This window comes from Pipra filicauda, unplaced genomic scaffold, assembly GCF_003945595.2.
Source record: "Pipra filicauda isolate LSUMZ 115617 unplaced genomic scaffold, ASM394559v2 scaffold518_size375886_pilon, whole genome shotgun sequence".
NCBI classification, from domain to species: Eukaryota; Metazoa; Chordata; class Aves; order Passeriformes; family Pipridae; genus Pipra; species Pipra filicauda.
In genome coordinates, this window is record NW_024104663.1 from 39,196 (window position 1) to 61,456 (window position 22,261).

The window sequence follows — 22,261 nt, forward strand, 5'->3', positions numbered from 1 at the left end:
CCCCTCAGGCTGCTGAATTTTTCTGCACTTTAGACCCTAGAGCCAAATAAGGCACGTCTCGTTGGGAAGATACCATATTCAGTGGGAAGCAGGGGTGAGGATGCATGAGGCCGGGGAGGAAAAGGCGGGGGGAAGGGTGAAGGGGTTGTATTCTTGACCTTAGGTAGCTGGTGCTGAGAGGTAGCGAATTGTGTGGGAGCACAGGCAGACCTACAGCTTGTGGATGGGAAGGAGGGAGCAAGGAGGAGGGAGGAGGAAGCTGGGACAGCGAGGGGGGAGGAGGAGGAGGAGAGAGCAGCATCTCTATCTTTCTTTGCAGACCACGCTGCTAAACAGCGAGGGGAGGCTCATGCTTCCCTAATATCCATCACTCCCTGCTTCCAGCGTGATCGCAGACAGAGCAACAAAGAGGGTCTCAGAGGTAAGATCCATGCAATTTGCAAAGCTGTAGCATCTGCCAAAATACGGAGAAGCAGCAGCAGCAGCAACAATAGAGAGTAAAGATTATCATCAGCACCTGGGAATGCTCAGAGACGGCAGGGGGGTAACTGGACGCTCCTGAAGGTTAGGGAAGTGTTAGTCCCATCAGCAGTAAGAACGCAGTAAGAGGAGAGCAGAGGATCGGGATACCAGCCAGCAATATTTATCCGTGGGCAGTTTGTGTCCCAACTCTGTGTGGGAAGAGGAGAGAATAGGTTAGCAGCATAACTGATACATGGATAAATGAGACTTAACAGAAGATACAAATGGTTTATTTACCCAAAAAAATATAGTTCTGGAGTGAACAAAACAATTCATTAATTTGTGTATTCAGAAAAAAAAAAAAAAAAAAGCAAAGCTAAAGCCTGCATATTGTTTTGAATTTTTTTTACAATGAAAGTTTGATTTTTTTTATTTTAGGACAATGTTTTAGTTCAGAAATGCATTTAATAGCAACAACAGGGAAAAAAGGCAAAACTCCCAAATTAAATGTGGGAGTTTTTAAGTCAAAGAAAATGGACTGTTTGACAAGTATTGTTAGAAAATATTTGTGATGACTAAAGAAGGTATGCTGTTTGAACTGAGAAATAGTGTTTCATTTCATTTAGAAAAAAACAAACCATAATTTTGTGGTGGCCTGAAATGAAATTTCTAGTTATGTTTAATTCATCCATTCAGACAAAAAATTTGGTTAGGTGTATTTATAAAGTTAACTGTTTATTTTTAGTTGTGAGTACTGGAAGTTTAGATGAAGGAGACAGAAACTATAACATCTGTACATTAGAGACAGTGATGCTTGATTTTTGCTTGTGCTTTGTCTCATTGACTTTAGTTTTTGAAGTATGGGCTACATTGGTTTTGATCTAACACCTCGTAGACCTTTCTGAAAATTACTAACTACTAAAAGCTGTAGTGTCAGTGTTTGTTGTTATACATGTTGAACTGACTACGGAGAAAATGAACAGTGGTTTGTATGTCTTATGAGTGAGAGTCTGTAGGATCTAATGGTTGGGTTTCTGTTTGGGTTTTCTTTTTGCTATGAAACACAAAATCATTCTCCAAAGGTGGACATTCTGGAATATTTGTGCTTAATTGGAAGTTTCTGTATTTTCATCACAAGATTAGGTAACTAAAATAGCTCTAGTGAGTTGATTCAGTGTCTGAGTGAGGAACTTGGAACTACCATTCTCTGCTGCACTGGGGAACTTGGAGGTGGTGGACCTGAGTTTGATTTGCTTTCTTATCAGCGTAAATTTAGTAGTACGAGTGTACATCAGATCAACATCAGGTTCTATACTGGTCTCCTTTGTCTCATTTTGCTTATAAAAGAAGGAAAAGCCACAACACAGGAGTGGGACTTTGCTTCCACCAGTTTTTACAATGATCTTATTTGCTATTTCAGGGCTTATTTCAGTTATATTATTATTTTCCAACAATAAATAACAGTCTGACATTGGTCACTTTGTCTGATATGGTAGTTGTCAGCTCTAGGTTTGAAATTTATTCAAGTCAGTAGAGTGTCAGGAGTTTTATTATAAAAGAAAAAACAAAATAACTTATTTTCCTGTCAGCCCACTCCCTTGCTTACAAAACTGGTTTGGGTTTGTTTGGTTTTTTTATCTATCTTTTGTTTTGCTAATTTCAGGAATGAGTAATGTTTTTTGAAACCTCTTGTTCTGTCTTGTCATTAATGTATACAGCTGTTTAAGAAAAGACTGAATTAACTGAGGCTTTAAAAATGATCTTCTGTTTCTTTAGGAAAACTAAAAATACTACATACAAAATTGCCTATTTTTTTATTTCATTTTTTGGTTTTGATTACAGTTTTTGATTTTCTGTGACTTTTGCCAAAGAAATGGCATGTTCTCACTTTGGAAAGGCTTAACTGTGTTATGTGCATAAAAAACACACAGTAACAAATCAAGCCTAACACAAATCTACTACTGCAGGTAAATTTCATTTGAAGCTAACATTCTTTCCTACTTAGACAATAGTTAGCTATTGTTCTCTTAAAACAACTTTCTATGAATTGTATTGTTCTTGGAGTTTATAAGGGCTAGATGCAAAGCTCCCTGAAGTCAGGAAGAGACATTCCATTGACTTCAAATGGCTTTGGATCAGGCCTGTCACATGAAATTAGCTCCTGACAGAAGGTATTATAAGCACAAGCCCAGAAAAGAATGATTTAGGGATGGAATTTCACTTACGCTGTGATCATCTTTGCTTTGTGAATATCTATTAGGACAATGTTTTTGAAGCAGTGGTTCATTTATTTTCTGTTAAAAATGGTGTATTTCTTGGTAGTGTGAAAATATAGTGTTGCATAAATTTTCTTCTAACTTAGATCTTGAATGTATTGTCTATTTGTCTATTATTTAAATACCTTATTAGGGTAGTCTTGATACAATAGCTCTGAATGTCTTAGATGGGATTTTATAACTTCAATAATACTATGCACGATATGTACAAAGTTAAGGAAAGACTTTTCTAATGTGAAATAGCAAATTAAATACATGGTTTGAATTCTGTTTTTTCATGTTAAACTAAAATAATATATTCTGTATAAGAAACTAGTGGCTTCCATGGTTTCTCTTCTAATAAAACAACACCTGCCCCCCAAACCCAGAAGAGATTGCTGTATAAAATGTGAAAAATGGCAAAGTCACACATTTGCAGTTTTTCTGCATTTGAAACATATGCAACTTACATAATGTAAATGTAACCACGAGAAAAACAGTAAAGTCTTGTATAACAAAATAAAATGGCAGCATTTTACAGCACAAGTATGTAAGGGGAAATTTGGATTAGGAATTTGTAAACTTTCAAAGGTGATTCTTACTAATAAATGGAAGCTTGTCAGACTCCCAAACCCTCTAGTGATACTGGGCATCATTATCTATAGGTGAAAATTACCTTTGTTTCTTATTGATTGTGGCTCTTCTAATGAATACAAAGTCTGCACGGTGGATGATAAGTGATCTGTCACTCCTTTTTTCACCTTCATACAAAATAAAGCATTTACTCTCAGCTGAGATCAGGCACAACCAGGGATTTACTTCGTGTGAATAACAGCCACATGAAGGGACATAAAAGGCTAGGGTAACTAACAACAACCAAAATCTACATGCAGACATTCCTAATTATACAAAAACATGCCTGCATTTGTGTATTGACACGTGCACAGGGAAAGCATAGTTTCTTTAACTGCGGCTGAAGATTCCTTGCTTTTTTCCTACTTAGACTGTGGTTAATGATTCAGTCAGTCAGCAAATCTGACTAACTCTTCAAAACTTCTCTCTTACACAAACTGTGGCAGGGGATACTGTAATCTACTAAGGAAATCCAATCCTTATGTTCACTTTATTGACATTTGCAGCTGTACCTTTATAGTTACGCCTAAGGACTCCAAGGAACATTGGGTTGGTTTTCAGTTTGTCTTCATTTGCCATTGTCAACGTGTTACCTTTCATGCTTGAATGTTTCTGTCAGGAATAAGGAATGTCTAAGACATAATATCACCGGTGGTGTATCTCTGAAGAAATGATAAAAGAAACTTGCCCTTTAGACATTGTATACCATAGAAAAAATGCTGTAAAATATAAATACTGATTGAGTATTATATGAAGAAAACATCCTTTTTCTAGCTCAACAGCACAGCAGTACTTTATATACTAAAAGCATGTAATTATGCTGACAGTGTATTTATGTAATTATGCAGTAGATAGAATTGAAAAATTATTTATGGGAAGTATATTAACATCACAATCGTAAAAATAGTCAATACTGGCAAAGAATTGCAATCAAAGATGTATTTATAGGTATGAGAATTCATCCTGACAAGTTATTCTTTTAACACTTTTTGTGTTGCTTTAAGTGATTGCCTGCAAAATGTATCCTTGTTTTTAACTTAGCTGTCTTAGTTTTTAGAGCTTCTTAGTAGGAAAGTGTGGGGCTAAGTCTTCAGTTTTAACAAGAGGGAGAAAATACATAAGTTTGGTCATTTGGGAGGGGAAATTTTTATTTCCACAGTGTTTCTTATCCCTTTTCCAAGAATAAATATTTATTTAAAATAAAAATAACGATCCTGTCCTATCCACACTTCAGAACTGCAAAGTTCTAGTGTTGTTATACAGTGTTTGGAAATGTTAAGCAAGTTTCTAATGATTATAACTGTTTTCATCATACAAATCCTCATTTACAGTGTATATGCATTAACTGGAAAATGACCTGAACAGGCATAGGGGTAGGTTTAAAAGCACTAGTTTTGCTTCTATTAATGAGAACTTTAGTACGTTAAAAAAAGAAAGTATAGAATTTTCTGACTTGGAGCCACATTTTTACATGTTTTCAAAATATCTGTATTCTCCCAGTTTCTCTATGAACTAGAGATTAAAGTACAGGGTCAAACCATAAACAGAGTGGTGGATAAAACTGTAGATTTCACTGGTGTAATTATTCAGGATGTTACTTGTAATAAGAATAGTGAAAATAATTTTGAACACAAGAATGATTTGGAAGTTGCTGAAAAGTTGTAAAGATTGTTTCATTCTTATCTGATAGCTATTTTCATTATTTTCACTTCAGAGGTAATAAAGTGGTTGATTTATTATGTAAATGTGTAATAATTTTTTTAAAGAAAACATTTTTTACTTACTTGACTGCAGTGTAAAGGATGCTTTAATTAAATGAGGGATCCAGATCTTGATGACATTTTCTTATAGTGGAGTTATAAATGGGTTCAGAGAATCACAGAACGGGTCAGGTGGGAAGAAACCCCAGTGGGTCATCTGGTCCAACCTCCCTGCTCAAGTAGGGTCATCCTAGAGCACATTGCACAGGATTGCATTCAGACAGTTCTGGAATATCTCCAGTGAGGGAGACTCCACAGCCTCTCTGGGCAATCTGTTCCAGTGCTCAGTCACCTACACAGTAAAGAAGTTCTTCCTCATGTTCAGGTGTAACTCCCCGAGTTCCAGTTTCTGCCCATTGCCTGTTGTCCTATTGCTGAGATGGGTTGAGTGGTCTAGCAATGATGTTTAAGGATGCATCCCATCGGGGCCCATGGACTTGTGAACGTCCAGTTTGATTAAATTGTATCTTACTCAATCCTCCTCAGCCAAGGGAAAGCCTTCCTCCAGGCCTTCTCCCTAGTTTCCAAGGCCAGGGATTCCTCAAGGCAAGTCTTGCAGCGAAGACTGAAGCAACGAAGGCGTAGAATATCTTGGCCTTCAGTGCAGCCTCTGTTGCAAGGGTCCCTATTCCATTCAGTTGTGGATCCACATATTCCCCAATATTCCTTTCGTTATTGATGTATTTAAGCCTTCGATGGGTAGTTTTTAGTTTTATCATTTTATTCAATGAAAACTGTCACAGGTGTAAATGTTGCTTTACGCTCTGTTGTTTTCCCGCTTGTTCACATAGGGGGAATATATTACCACATTCTTTTTCATTTGTCATCTTTTGTGTAAGGAAGGGCAGAGCATTCACATCAGTGGTAATTATGTCTCTGCTGCTGAGAAGGGCCTTGGAGAAAGACAACCAAAGAAAGGAGATAAACCAAGTCTTATCTTTTCAGCATCAGACAAACATTTGACCCACTATCCAGCCCCCCAGCTATGATACAAGCATCTAACCCACTTGATGTACAGCATTGTAATATGTCTCCTTCTTTGAAGTTCATGTGATACTGAAAAAGTAGAAGAATCTTGGTGATGTACTGTAGTATTCTGCCTCACAGTGGGATTCTCCTTTTAAAGACAATTTAAGAGGAATATTTCCTGGCCAGTGGCATTAGTCCAGTCCCATGGGCTGAGCATTGTGGGGGCCATGAGATATCGACCAGGCCTTCTTATGAAAGATGGTGGCTGAGCAGAAAGCAATGTAAAGTGTACATTCTGTATTTAGAAGAGCTTGAAAAGACCAGGAAACATCCCCTTAAACTCTGAAGTAAACTGAAGCAAATCTTAGTGCAGAATCAGAGAGATGGTGTTCGGAAAGCTCTAGTCTTCTACTGATACTGCAGACTATGCCTTTGGGTTCCACAATGTGAAACGTGGGTGCAGCTTCACAAGGAGAACTTGCTATAGTTTTAATATTGTTGATGTGGAATTTACTATCTCTGATATAATCTGAATGCATTGCAATAGATTTCTTCTTGTAATTTAAAGGATTGCTTAGAAAGTTAACTTTGAATTAGTCAAAAATTTATTTTTGTCTAGCAATGCTTGTTTAGGTCTTGCTCAGATTGAAAAAGGAATTTTAAGTATACAGCTTTCAGAGTAGTGAGATCAATCTCCTTTCGTTCTAGGCATGAGTCATAACATCACCAAGGATGATGATATTGTGGAATTTTGTGGAATTTTGATATCAGTAAAGCTTCTGTTTTGATTCTTACCACTGAGGAGAATGCAGTGCCTTGTTGCTCCCAGTCAGAGAGCGCAGCAGTGCACCGCGATGTAAGATAAGAAGCTGTTAGAGAGTGTCCAAAGGAGGAGAGTGAAGATGGTGAAGGACCTTGAGGGGAAGCTGTAGGAGAGCAGCTGAGGTCACTTGGTCTGTTCAGCCTGGTGGAGACTGAGGGGAGACCCCATTGCAGTTACAACTTCCTCATGAGGGGAAGAGCTTTGGCTTTGCTAATGAGAAAACTGGTCTTATTCATACCAGTTCAGATAGCTATGTTAATGAGGTTCTTTGCTTAACGGACCCACCAGTCCTTAATGGATCTATCTTTTGCTCCACCACTGAGTTCCTTTTTCTGTTGCACTCCTGCCATGTATTTCTATAGCTTAATTCACATATGTTTTGTATGATCTAGAATATTGCTTCAGCTGATTATTTTTGTGCTCCTATCCATCTAAATCATCAAGCCATAACATCACTATCCATATAGATGCTTTTTTATAGATACACATCACTGCCTTCTCATGTGGGGAAGTTAACGATTCTATGTACTGTGTATATTAAAGTAGATACATGTCTCTATCTGCAATTTGGCTGATTAGTAGAGTGCTTAGGAAATCATAACATTCTCCAGCTATAATGCAAGTCTTCTACTGAATTTCACACTGCATAAATTATAAAATAGATGTGCCTATTAAAAATCTAGATTATGACTTTATAATCCCTGCAAAAGGCAAATGCTTCATTATACCTATGCATTTTTAGCATTTTATTATTATTGTGCCTTAAAAGATCATTATGATCTCAAAAAGTCAGTTTGGATTTTTCAATTTCACATTAATTAAAATACTAAGATCTGTAAAATCTCAGGCAGTGATTGTGTGTAGTCTTCTATAGATGTTGGTATATGTCTCTTCTTGTCTGTGTGTGTCTTGTTTTCTTTTATGGAATGAAGTTTCCCAACACTCTCTAATGCTTATTTTATTTTTTTTCTTTCTGTTATGCAGCCAGAATTTCATGTGCACAAGGGAAAGGCAGAGGCAGCTGGGAGATGCAACTGGGAGTATCAGTTGGTATGAAAAAGAGTGCAGGAAGTGTGGCAGGTGACTTGGCTTCTCAGTTGCTTCCCAGGTTTGAGCCCACTGATGATGTTCACTGTGTGAAGTGTTCTCTCTTGGGTTCTCTTTTACAGAAATTCAATGATTTCCCTCCAAGGCAAAACTTAAGCAGTCTTCTGGAGCTGATTTATTTCAAAGACTGCTTCCACTAGGCAAAGTGGATGACACAATTACTTTTGACTCTCTTAATCTCACATGATTTTCTAATACTATTGAGTATTATTACTGCGAGTAATGTGAGGCAGCGTCCCTGTTAATGTTTCACATGCTTTTAGTTCCATGCTAAAAAATGTTACTCTGATAAAATCTGCAGTAAAGCCTGCATAATACTTAAATTAAACTGACTAGGGGAAAGACAACACACAAATAGTTATGTCAGGACCATGGAGACCCAACAGAGGCCTAGAGACACTCTGGCCAAGTGCCAGATGATGTGAACAGGGTCCTGCAGTATGAACAGGCAGGAAATTCTCCATCCCTTGACATAAAGGCCAGGCATCTCTTCCTGGGCCAGTTGCTTGTAGCAGCAGAGGTGTAAGGTCATGTTGACAGGCCAGTCTGGGTGTGAAGTAATGGTGTGTAGGATGGCAGCAAGAAAACAAAGCTTTATGGATGGTGCTATTCCCATTTCAAATTAGCTATACTGCTTCACTGTCTTTTCACTGCTAGGTGGCATTGTGTTTGCATGTAATTTGGTTTCTTTGGCAATGTGTTCACTTTCTAAAGAAAAAAGGCTATCTTGAATTCAAACTAAATCTTACTGAGTTGGAATGATCCCTTTAAACTTTGCAAATGAGATCTTAATTTACAGAGATTCATGAAGTTTGGGGTTTTTTTCCATTGTGTCCTTCTGTGGATCCAAGATGAAATACATTCTTCTTTATAAGGTGCAGTGTCTGATATATCCAATTAGGCATTTCTTTCACAGTCATAATTGTTAGGTTATGTGATGGGAGTCTGGAAACTCCTAATGACTGACACAATGGAGAAAGAATAGTCTGACAAACAACAGGACTGAAAAGGAATAACCTATTCAGTTTTATATCTTCTACCTGCATCAGAATTAAGCGTAATTGCAGCCATAGAAATTGCCTGCACTCAGGGCTGTGTATAAAACCATGCACATGAAAAGCTAATGTGCTTTACTGAGGCCTTATTCACACATCCTCTTCCGACTGCTCCTGTGCCGGCTGAGAAGGTTCCTGCCCCTGGGAACTCCTATTGCACTTCTGTCAGAGGTTGTCACAGGTGCCTCTGCCAGCTGCTCCTGTGCATGATTCCTAGTCCCTTTTGCTTGAAATGAGTAGGGGTGGTGAAGGTCTATTACTATAACAGTGTTAACTTTTTTTGCTAAATTGCAAATGGGGTTGCGCAAAAGAAGAGTGATGTGGGTGAAACTGGCAGTCATTTCCAACATCCGAGCAGTAATGAGTTTTTGTAAAATAGATTGTAATCTTTCAGTGGGCACTGCCAGAACTGGGAGATTTTTTAATGGCCCTGTGTGCATTTCAGTTACACCACTGATTTTTCAGTCTTTTTCTCTTGGATTGTAGGTATGATCCTAGGTTTGTATGTATGTTGCCTGTTTGGGGGTAGTTTGTGTTATCCATGGCCAGGATTCAGTTAAATGAAAATATTTACAGACTTGTGGTTCAGTAGAGCTTTTTTATCCCTGGTTTATCTGTTTTCCATTCATGCTGGAGCTGCTCTGAGGGCTCTGTACTAATTCAGAATCAAGTCCCTGTTCTGTTTATATACATGCAATTTATTTTAAAGATAACAAGTGATTACAGAACAAAAAAACCTCAGAGTCTGGTTTGATCCAAAACCAGTAAGATCAATTCTAACAGCTCTTAAATGGCTATCATCAGCATTTGTCTGAGAATTTTATAAATTCTAAAACTTAAAAACCCCATCTTTTTTCCCCTCTATTACTTTTTTTTTTTTTTTTTTCTGCTGGTATATGCATTATCTTTCTATGGTAGTAATTAATATAGAGAAGAAGGGAGTTTTTAAAGATTCTTTGTCATTCAAATCACACTCCATTTCTTTCCTGGATTCAATTTTCTCTCTTTTCTGACAGCCATCTGCATTAAAGTAAATAAACATTGGCTGAGGCGGGTAGATAATACTAGGTGATTTAGAACTGGCTTTAAAACAAGCGTTACAGATCCCAATGTTTGCGTTATAAAATATGAAGAGTTTTATTTTTAAAATGTTGACGTGTATGCTTCCTTTATCTGTTGGATTCACACTCATACATCATTGACTTGTAAATTAGGAGAAATATTAGTGTAGAAAATTGTATTGATGCCAGTTAAAAAAAAAAAAAATCAATGCAGAACAATTTACCAGTTGGGCATAGCTTATTAAAGTTAGAGGATTGTATACTGTGAAAGCCATCAAAGTTTGGACCAGACTTTGTCCTCATTTCGAGCAATAGAAGTTCATGGCAGGATAATATTTTAGCAGTGTGCTGCAGAAGTTGTCTTCTGTAAGTGAAGCAAAGGAGACCAAATATAGACACTGCTTTGGCTAAACTCCAAATTTTTGCATATTTATGGACTGTCAGCAGGTTGGTCTTATTAGAATTATAGTCTTACTTAATAATATTACTACTGGTGTTATGATTACTTACAGTAAAGTGGGTTTTCAGCAGGATCTCCTGTAATAATGCAGGGGAGATGGGTGTTTTTCTAGATGTTTGCCTGACTCCCAGTGTCTTGGCTAGATGTGTATTATTATTATTTGACCATTTTGTTCAATTTTAATCCCTCAGAAAAGGGAGAAAAAAACCAGCTTGAATAAAAGCACCCATGGTAATTAGTGGTAGTTTTGTGGAAAACGTGCACTCTAAATATTCTGGAAAACAGTGGGAGACTGATCCAGTTATCAAATCACACAGCGTGTAGAGAGGATGTTAAGATCACATATTTTTTTTTTAAAAATATGAATGTATAGAAATTGATATCCGTCCTTAACATACAGAACATACACCATTTAATGTGTGTATGTTTACTGAGTGAAGTTATGTTAGCAAGCAACATCTGCAGATTAGTAGAAATATATTAACTGCATGGAAGTAGAATTCTGAAGGATGCTGACTAGGTGGAAATCCTGTGGGTACTTGTGCACAGCATGGCATCATCAGGCACAAGTGGTTTGCTTTTAGAAAGTAGATGTTTAAGAATGGTTTTGAAACCAGAAAATTGAAAATTTTTTCCTCGTTGACACTTTTCTTTCCACTCTCTATGTAAAATCTTCTTAACATTCCCACTGGTACATTAGGACACAAAGCACTTATGAAAAGGAATATAAAACCTTAGTTTATTGGCTAAATTTGGAAAAAATTTTTGACATTTCTGACCATCCTTCAAGTAAGGATGTCAGAGTGCAGAGGTCAGGGTATAGAAACCTTGGGATATCAAAAGGTGGTGAGAAGAATGGCTGGGATTTCCAGCAGCCTAAGAGTACTCTTTTGTCTCTGGTGGTCAGTTGTCGAGGATGATGCCTGTGGACATCAAAGTGTCTAAACAGTGTTATCTAGGCCTGTCCTTTGCCCCCTGCCATGTAATGGGCCTCTTTTCAGGAAAACATTGGGAAAGCTCAGAAAGCGGGTTGTCCTATCCTAGTGCTATTAGTTCAGCAAGAAAGCAGATCAATAATATTTGCACCAACCAGTAAAACAATCTGTTAGTTTCTAAAAATGCATATTAGTCAAGCCTATAAATTATAGACTGCACATCCGAGAACCAATGTTTTTTCGTAATATGATGAGACCTTACTTTTAAAGAATTCTTTTTTTGCCTTCTTGGACATTTTATGGAGAACTGTTCTGAGAAAATGCAACAAAACAACCCCCTCCAATCCATCTTTAACACTTGAAAAGAAGTTTGGTTTGTGGGTTTTTTAGTTTGTTTGGTTTTATTCATGGGTTGTATGTACAGAGGTGTTTTTAAAGAAAAAAAACCCTGATATTTGATGCAGTTCATGCTTAAAATGTTGACTTTGATGTCTGGAAGAGTTATGCCATCATTTTCAAGATGGATTGCTTTCCTCATCAACAAATAAAAGTTACAGTATCAAAACAAAACCTGTACCTAAAATATTTCAGATCCTGTATTGCCCATTCACCTTTTTAGTACACTGGTGAAGAGACAGCTATGGTGAGCTGTATGTTTGTGTTAAATACAATAAAAAATATTCTGAAAATATGAGAAAAAAACAAACAACTGTTTGCTCCTTGTCAGTTTGGATTTCTTTTTAGAGAAACCCCCAGTTTTGCAAAGAGATATTGCAAGTTGTGGTGGCAAACAGGTGGGATAATAATCTGGGCCCCAGCCATATGAGAGCTCCTTAAACCTAAAATATGGAGCAACAGAGAGGAAGGCAGCCTAGAAATGGGACTGTGCTAGTGATTCCAGTGAACCAAACTGGGTTTTTTTAGCTGATTCAGAGCCAGTGATAGTGCCTGTGTCATTATGCAATGCTGCTGCCATTCTTGAACTAAGTAGACACAATGTAAAAAACATTCTTTGCAGGACTGAGGGCTGAGTAGGACATCTGACTATGAATCAGTCTCTAGGAATATTTAATAAAACCAGTTTTTAGGATTCACTGCTGTGTGCATTTTGCTAAGAGTATAATACTAATTAGAATATACATGAAATCTTTCCTGAAATTAGACCACATCAATACACATAATTGCATTATTATCATAAGAAATGACAATGAATTCAATATCAAGATACTTAAGCCAAATGGTAATGTAAGTATTAAAAGTAAACCTGTGGTTGAATCAATAACACCCTTAAGTAGAGGAAATTGGAGCTGGGATTTGTCGGCATGTAATTATGTGACATCTTTAAATATAGCTAAAGATGTAAGTTCAGTGTGGTTTTGAAAGTCTGGAATTAAACTGTTTAAGGAACCTGTGTTTCTCTACCATATTTCATTTTACTGTAATTTAGGACTGAAGAGAAAATTTTAATATGAACATATGAAAACTCATGAACCCTTCATTATCTTTTCTCTCCTCTGTCCAGTTGCAGAAGGGAGTGAGAGAATGGCTTTGATGAGTACCTGGCATCCAGCCCAGGGTCAACCCACCACAACATATGAGTTAACTTTGACTAGGAGGACATATATAATCATATCACTGTTGATACACTAAAGTTTATAACAAGTAACCTATGTGTTGGGATAATTTTTATTTATTTGTAAGGATATTGCACTTGAAAACTGGCATTTCGGGCTGCCAGATGACTCCTCATTACTTACCTTCCTATATCCTCATCTAGTAAAGAGGATGAAGAGCTACGGATTTGCTAGCATGCCTGAGTGACCACAGAGAGGCTACATGGTTGTATTCACTTTCATTGCTATGCTGAGAGTCCAAAGCAAATGTTTTTCACTTTCAGAGTATGGATCTTGAACACCAATACTGCAGCTTATGTATTCCATAGTTAATATATTTTATAATACATAATATAGTGCTACTTCTAGAAAAAAACGGAGAACGAAGTATTGTATCTTCTATGGTATTTTACTCTTTTTCTTACTACACCTGTGTTTTTTCTTGTCATCCTGATTTTGCCAACATCTCTGTCCCTAGCTTTTCACAGGAGAGTATTTTCAATGACTGAAGAACATCCTTCTCTGTTAATTGGAGAGATATGGATTTGATGGATGGTCCACTCAGTGCATGAGGAATTGGCCCTTTAGCAGGGCCTGTTGCTATAGGACAAGGAGTAAAAGAGATTAGATGGAGATTAGATATAAGAAAGGTATTTTTTTAATGATGAAAGTGGTGAAACACTGGCACAGGTTGCCCAGAGAGCTGGTGGATGCCCCATACCCAAAAACATTCAAGGTCAGGTTGGATGGGGCTCTGAGTGACCTGACCTAGCTGAAAATATCCCTGCTCATTGCATGGAGGTTGGACTAGACGACCTTTAAAGGTCACTTCCAACCCAAACCATTCTATGATTCACTGTTTTTCCTCATAAAAGAGCTAGGGTAACCACTAGAATTATCATGTAACAGAACTAAAATGAACAAATGGCTTGCTTTTATTATTTTTTCTGTTGGTTTTGTTTTGGTTTTTTTTTTTTTTTACTTTCTGTGCTTTTCCATAGTACTTTGTCTTACACATATGCTTGTTTTCATCATAAAAGATGGCTTAAATCTCACTTCTGAACTATGTCACATATAAAAACGGAGTGTATATGATATGGTGCAATTAGATTAAATAGTTAAACTTGAATTTTACAATAATTTCTGAAAAAGTGGTCTCCTATGGTGTTTAGCAAGTTTTTAATCTGACAGCCTTTCAGAATAGTTTTGATTGTGGCTAGCTAGAGATGTGTGGATTACTGACATCTTTAAATTCTGTCACAAATTTGTCAGAAAGAACTATATGGAAAACATGTTACATACCATGGGAGAGTGCACAGGAATTTGAGTAATGTGAAAACAAATGAAAAGTAAATGCTGCTGGGTAGTACCAGTTTAATGTTCAGAGAAGTTACAGCCTAAGTTCGGATGACATTTTGAAGCAAACTCTATCAGCTCCCCTACAAAAAAGAGGTTCTTATCTTTAATTTCTGTTTTTTTAAATTAAGGCTTGCTACTGCTTAGCTCTTCTTTTTTACTTGTGCTGAATCTCATGTCTGACTTGAGTCTGACTTGCCTCAAAAAACGGAGAGCAAAAATTGTGCAGTCAGTGCTCATTGATACTGCACAGTGAAAGGACAGAGTAACAGAGAGGAAGTAAAAGCAATTTAAAATATGCAAACTAATAAAGATACACACATTTTGAGAATGATGATTCACAAAAATGTGAACCTGTTTGTGAGGAGAATGGGAAAAGCCTAAAGAAATTGCTGCTGCGTGGCCTGAGCAGCGTGTCACCCTCAGTGATGTTGTGTGTAACCAAAGGCAGGGAGCAAAGACAAGGCTTAAATCACAGTTTGGACAATCTACTCACAGAAAATTAGGGCTGATGTAGAAACTTTACTAATATAATGAATCAGATATTCAACTTTCTCATGTATTTACTTAATCTATGCAGTTACAAGGTAAAAAAAATTGTGTCTCTTCTCATGGTTGCATGGATGTATGTGTTGCATATATCCGTGAAACAACCTCTAGTGCCTCTGCAATACAACCTCTAGTGCCTCTGGGTTTGCAACAGTCTCAAAATGCAACTTCTTCATCTTTCATAACATAATTGTAAAGTCTAACGGTGTCAGTATTAGTTGGCTCATTGCTGAACATTCCAGTTCTTGGAAAGGAGAAGCAGGTGGAACTGGAGTGTGTATATCATTTTTGGGGAGGGCACCGAGAGTAAAAAGTTTTAAAAAGACAGTGAATAGAAAAGAAGTCAGAGATAGTAGGACAAAGAAGGGAAAACTGTGACCAGGGTGCACATGGACTTTAAAGCAGAGCCTGCAAAGCTAAGTAAAACAGTTTGTGCTGAGCCCGAGCACTGGAACTTCCAGTTAGAGTGGATCCTGGCAGAGTTTCGGCCTGTCGCAGTCAATAGTCTTCCAGGCAGTGCCAGGGCTGGGAATGGCATACACCAAGGACTCTTTCAGAGTGCATGGACCTCACATACTCCCAGCAGTCTTTTTCTCACTAAAACATTTTTGCAGCCGTTCAGTTTCATGCTGTGAAAGCATCACTCTGATGACTTGCAAGACAGCACAGGCATTGATTAAAAATTCTGACTCAACCCACACTTAGTATGTCCACGAAGTCGTAAGGCACTATATGTATCCAAGAAAATGAGCATGGTTGTGCCACAGAACAATCAATGACCTGGTTTTATTTAGCAATATAGACATGGCAAAGGAGCAACATTCTCTGTTTGGATGTAGCTGATAAATGGGTGGGGTTACTGAGAAGCTGCAACCTCACATGAATGGGAGTGCCTGCCTTGTTGAGTAGTGCTAATGGCAGGAACTTCATCTGTATGGGCCTTCCAGTAAACTAATTTCCATGGAGTCTGCCACTAAGGACTGTTGAATGTGACATATAGAGAAAAAATTACTAATAGCAATAACTATATAGTTATACAATTATAACCCTATGTAATGGACATATTTTGTGCAAAATTCTTGTGAGGTCATGCAAGTAGACTGATGAATCTCAATTGATGAAGGAAACTAAGTATAGGCAAGTGTCATATTATGCACTGATAACTGAGCCTCAGCCTAAGAACACATAAGACTCTGTATGTGTGTAGGTGTGGATAGGTGTGCATGCACAGGTAGTACCTATCCACCTGATTTATTTTTATCCATCACTGGGATATAGTTATTGCTTAAAAAGAGCTTCTTAATCGTTGCCTGAAAAAATTAAGAAGGTGATAAGCAGAATTTATTTGAAGGAAGCAAAGCTTCAAAATTGCTTATAAAATAAAAACCTCTTCAATCAGAAACAGTTCTATAAAGCTCTACATTGGTAAAGGACACCACCTTAATGGGGTGATGCTATTCATATAGTACATAGACTGGTAATTGAGTGCAGAAGATGATGAGTCAAAGATAATAACATACAGTTTCCAAGTCCATAATGTCAAGCACTGAAAGAAGTCATCAGAGTGTTAGAAGAAATGGAAGGACTTCAATAACGGAATTCTAGTAGACGTAGGGTTTGCAATTGTATGGAATAGTTATTCCTGCCTTTTCTTCACAGTTTTTGACGCAGGAGATAAAAGAGAAAAAGAAATGTGAAGAAAAGTAATATTTCTAGCAGAAAGCGACCTGGGCTTCTCGTGGGCTTGACTCATACTCTTCTTTAGCTAGAGATGATGTTCCTGAGTCTAAGACAGTTTGTAGACAAGCAACAGTTATATTTATTCCTCAATACTTATGGAGATGTTTCCCTACATAGGATAAATTCTTGATATTTCTTCATTTATAGTTCATCTCATATTCTGTCATAGGGCTATTGTTTGGATACCTTTAATAGAATGTTTTTCTTTATTCTTCAAAACTTGTAACATGGTGCTGTTTCCTGAAGGTGTAGTGGTAACTTTACAAATTAGGTAGTACTCTGAGATCCAAGGCATTTCCAAGGAAATTTTCACTGTATTTTCAGCAAGTAGAATTGTCTGGATTTTATGGTGAGAAACCATATATAAGTTCAGAAAACAAAACTTGAGATAATAACATTAATTATGAGGATATGTTATAAAAAATAAGGATAATCTTAATCCACATGGGATTAAGATATGGGACAAAGTCATGAGTCAGGTGCCATGTGGTGGGCAGGTGAAGTGACCTTCTCGGAATCAAAGACAATTGTGGCTTTCAAAGTTTGTATTAGAAGTTTAAATGTTTCCTGCTGATCTTGGGTTAACATTTCTGAATGCATCTTCCTCATGCTTTCACATTATACATAAGATAAGATATTTTTCTGAAAGAGCCTTCATCAAATGTCTAGGGAAAAAACCTGTCTTTTATATTAAATGTTTGCTGCTATTGGACAACTGGCATGTGTGTTTAAAATACACTGGATGCATAATTACAGGGAAAACGGATGCTGGCAGTTGTGTAAGAGCCACCCCCTAAAGGCAAGAAAAAGTGAGCCTTAAAGGCAAGAATTATGCTGTTACATAAAAGCTTGTTCCTAACATGTCAATTGGTGCAGTATGTCCAGTTATGGTGTTTCAGACATACCATTTTGTACTATTCATGCTGTCTGTTTAGAATGCTGTTCCATTCTTTCGTCCAGTCACATGAACTCTGTTCTTTCTCAATCATGAGAGCCTGTTCTCTGCTGCAGGGACAATGTACAATGGGTAGTACTCAAATGTGAGGGCAATGCCCAGCATTTTTGAAAAATATGAGACACTATCAGCCAATTGAAATTATGCACCCTTGATGTGCTAGTTACGATTTTGTAGACTTACAGTGTATGCCTCTTAAGTAACCTCTTTTCTATTCTGAAGAATCCCAGCTAAATAGATAGTCCTGAATCTTCTTAATCCTTTTGGTCTCCTTGTCTTTCTTTGGACCTTTTCAAGTTTAACTACCTTTTTGACACAGTGGACCCAAAGTGCACACAGTGCACTCCAGTATAAACAGATTATAGAATCACAGAATCATTTAGGTTGGAAAAGACCTTAAAGGACATTGGGTCCAGCTGTTAACCCAGCACTGCCAAGTCCAACACAGAACCATGTCCCTAAGTGCCACATCTACATGTCTTTTAAATACGTCCAGGGATGGTGACCCCTGTTCCCTGGACAGCCTGTTCCAATGCTTGACAACCCTTTCAGCAAAGACATTTTTCCTATAATTACAAATATGAACACTATAGACATTAGGACTATATAACACATATGTATATGTGTGAGAGAGAATGTGATTGTCATCATGTAGTGTATAATTGCCATTGTGCTGTCTTAAGATTTTTATGGTTAAAAAAAATTACTGCTTGCAATTTGTATAGCTTTCTTTAATAGATCTATTGCTCTGGTTTGCCTTTTCTACTAATACTTTTAGTGTATGTGTTGCAGAACACGCAGTATGATTTCAAACCAGAGCAGGATAGAATGTCAAACAGGTCTCAATTCTGGTAAGTGCTATTCTGCTGTGCATTTACAAAGGCAGAAGCATTAGGATTGTTCACAAGCAGCCCAACAGATCATGGATATAGAGGGAGTCAGCATTTGTATTTTCCAATTCATATTGTGTTTCTTATGTTGGAAGTTGTTCCATAGCCTTCCAGATGCAAATGAAAGCAGGTGTTGCTGCTTACTCAACTTTCCTTGGATAAAACAAAGATTTATTTCTTAATTGTTGATAATGATATTTTTAATAGAGCTTCTGGGTGATTTTCAAAGAAGTAGTATTTAAAGGACTCTGTTGTTATCCTGCCTGTCTACTTGGGTACCTAAAACCTACTGTGACCTTATTATGGCAGCACCTTTGGATTACTGGCCAATTAATTTTTATTCCACCAGTAATGCTCTGTTATGCATGGTAAGGTAGGGCTGGGATACATGGATGATGAGAAATTAATGAGAAATTAATATGGAGGCTGCAACGCTGGCTATCAGTGTAGTACCGATTAAGTAGTTCGGTATTGACTCTCAGTTCAACAGGACCTGTACAACCCATAACAGAGGAACAGACTTGGAACACTGTAGTATAGCTGTGGTTACATGGCCTACACTTGACCTAATAGATTGAATGAGACCTATGTTGGCTTTGGTTGGAGTCACACTGAGAGCGTCTATACCTCTGGCATAACAAACACCCAAAGCATGTGACACTTGCATGGATATTTGAGTTGCTAATCTTTTGACACAGTGTTTTGTGTTGTTTCAGCATTACATGGTTCCAATACTGTTAATATTTTTGGATGCCAGTGATTTTTAGCATAAAAATTTTCAGGATCTCTTCTGTTTGCTAGTGCAGCCATGTGACTGAGAGCCATGAAGCTATGAAGCAGCTTGGCAAACCAAAGGAATGAGATGCTATCTGTGTACCTAACTAAATGCATTATAGGGGAGAGCCTGTTCTTAAATCACTGTAACACTTACAGAAAGTTTGATGTGATGTTGAATTGTCACTGGAGGTAAGAGATTCTGATGGAAAATTGTACTGCAGTACAACAGTTGTGTGTGTAATTGCACTGTGGTATATTTGTTTCTCTTGCAAACAAAGATATGTGTTCCTCTCTGATTCACTGAATGGGAAAAAAAGCCATCCATTGGGACACATGGACATGATTCCTTCCAAAGCATATATGGGGATTTGAAGCACGTAAATGGCAGATTGGGAAATAGTGCAAGACATGGCTATGAGTGGAAATGGTACGAGTATCTTTAATAGTCTGCAGTGGAAAAGCACCATCGCTGTCTCAGTAGTTGGAGGTAGGCAGTGGGTTAATACAAGCATATCAAATCACACACACTGAGTACAAGATTTATTCAATTAGTTTCAGTTCACAGTCACAACAAAATGTAATGTGCCTGTTCCCCAGGTATGAGATGGTGTCACATCTTGTCTCCTGACCCGATGTACTGTACAACGTCCTCCATCACATGGGTTGGCATACGAGGTCTTTCACAATGGGAGCGGAGAAAGTTGAGAGTTCTTAAGAGCTGTTTTTCTAAGCACTCAAATGGATGTTACTCAGCCTGGAGGTTCAGAGGCTTTTTTGCCGATGCGACAATTACTAGAGATGAAGGAACACTCCTAAGGAAGTGTTTTGAACAGTTAGAGTTGTTAATAGCTACAGAAGTATCAGTCAGGCTGTAGCTTTTAAGTTTTTAAAAAATGATCTTTTTACACAGGTACAGCATGACTGAACAAGTAGTGGGTGCTTTTTGTACAGCACCCACTGTGAATAAAAATTAAATGTGGGCGAGACATGAAAGCAGCAGCAGTTTCAGTGACTTTTAAGAGTGATGAAGAAAGAGTTGTGACATTCTGAAATACTCCTGTTGTGTTTTGAGAAAATGAAGGATTTTTCTGACGACTGGTTGTACCAGTTGTAAAACGATGTGTCTGATTAATAATGCATTCTATTGAAAAGGGATGGGAGGTTTGCTTAGGAATGATTCATCGTTGTCTGTTGCAGTAATTAAGTCCATTCCTTGTTTTAAGGTCAGCATGACCCTATTTAAATTTTCAGTCTCAAGGGTCTGTGCAGTTGGTGTTTAAGGAGGAATTAGGAAGAGATAGCAATTTATTGGTTTCTCTACATTTTGGCAAATGTGTATTTCCTTCCCTTTTTTTTCCCCCTGATTCATTATTGAAACATTTGTTTGATTTATAAAACTAAATTGACCTTTTATTTTACTCCTTAATAAGATTTTTTTTTCTCAGAGATTTAAAAAAACATATATAGTATGTTTAAGACCCTTTTAAATTCAGTGATATGAAGAACCAAAGTACTTGTATGATTTTAAATACAAAGCAGTATTTTAAAAGGTTCTCTTGTGCCTTTAACACACCTTTGTATGAAAGATAATCCTGTTCCAGCTATCCTGTTACTTTATAAATAGCAGTTCGCTACACTCGCTTCCTCAGTTTCCTTCACATTTGTTAGTACTTCACAGCAGATGTCTGCACATTGTTCTGCAATTCTCAATGTGTTTTTTAAAACTCTCATTTCTTTAATATCTACAAAAACTGAAGAGTAGTCTCCTGAGGTTTTTTCTGGCAGTGTGATCAGAATGGCTCGCAATCTTGAGTGTAACTGTTCTCTGCACCTTACAGAAGTGATATTATCTCCAATTTACAGTCAAACAGTGAAAAGACATTGAGGTTACAGGGAATAAAAAAAAAAAAAAAACACAAAAGAAAAAGAAAAAATGCAGGCAAAGGCCTTAGAAGAATTTACACAGAACATCCCAAACCAAAATCCTGATAGCTCTGATCAGCTCTTGCTACCCCAGGAGAACTCAACTTCTTTGCCCCACACTGGGAGATACGGCCCAGGGGCCACGCTGTGCAGTGGCTCGTACCCACTCTGCTCAGGGTGGCGTCCTGCAGAACTGATGGGCTGTGTCTGCAGCGCTCTTCATTTGACTTTTGTGCCTCTGAGGCACAGGTTATGTACATGTGTGTTCAGATGACCATACCGTGAAGTATATGTTTCACAGCCAGCTAGTTCATGGCCTCATGGCATGGCATGTGCTGCATGCCTGGGAGCATGGAGCGAGAACAGGTGGGTGAGGGCACCAGACCTTGTGGGAAGCTGTTGGAGAACTGTGTAGGGAACTGTAATGGGAGCAAACTTCGCACAACCTTGTCCATGCTGCCTAGAGAAAGGAGTGCCATATGCAACTACTCACAGAACTAAAGCTGAGAGCACAGTGCCTGGATGTAAACTAATGTGTACACAGTGTAGGTGATCAGGGGATATGGAGCTAGAAGCAAACTGGAAGCTAAGTTTTGTCAAGTAACGGTTTCCACTTTCACCCACTGAAGCTGCTGGACAAATCAGTCATTTGATCATAAGTACCCTTTTCTCATGTTCTTGGGAAAAAAAGGAGCATTAAACTTTACAATTATCTCTTAATTTTCCCTGGTGATTGCATAGTGGACCAGCTCTTTCCTCATTCTACCTTATAATGCATGTCCTGGTAAATTATTTTTATGATTATTTTTATGATTTTTTGTGCTTGTGTCTTAGTCTGTGCTTTGGACTTCTGAAAATCTTGTTACCCTGAGGTTATAAACTCAGGTTATATCCCATGTTTCACTTCTATTCCAGTGTTCTCAAAGTTTGGAAAACAT

General features: G+C 37.7%; 1 protein-coding gene across 6 annotated transcripts in view; it reads left to right on the plus strand.

The window, feature by feature from the left end:
- The first annotated feature begins 249 nt into the window (after window positions 1-249).
- Window positions 250-22,261, plus strand: part of GREB1 (growth regulating estrogen receptor binding 1) — a 94,016-nt gene continuing 72,004 nt past the window's right edge. For 2 of the 6 annotated variants that reach the window (XM_039386942.1, XM_039386943.1), the window contains exon 1: window positions 281-421. The gene's annotated coding sequence lies outside the window, so the exon portion shown is untranslated. Of the gene's footprint in view, window positions 422-22,261 lie in introns of all 6 variants that reach the window. The other 4 variants (XM_039386945.1, XM_039386944.1, XM_039386941.1 and 1 more) reach the window with 4 other exon arrangements.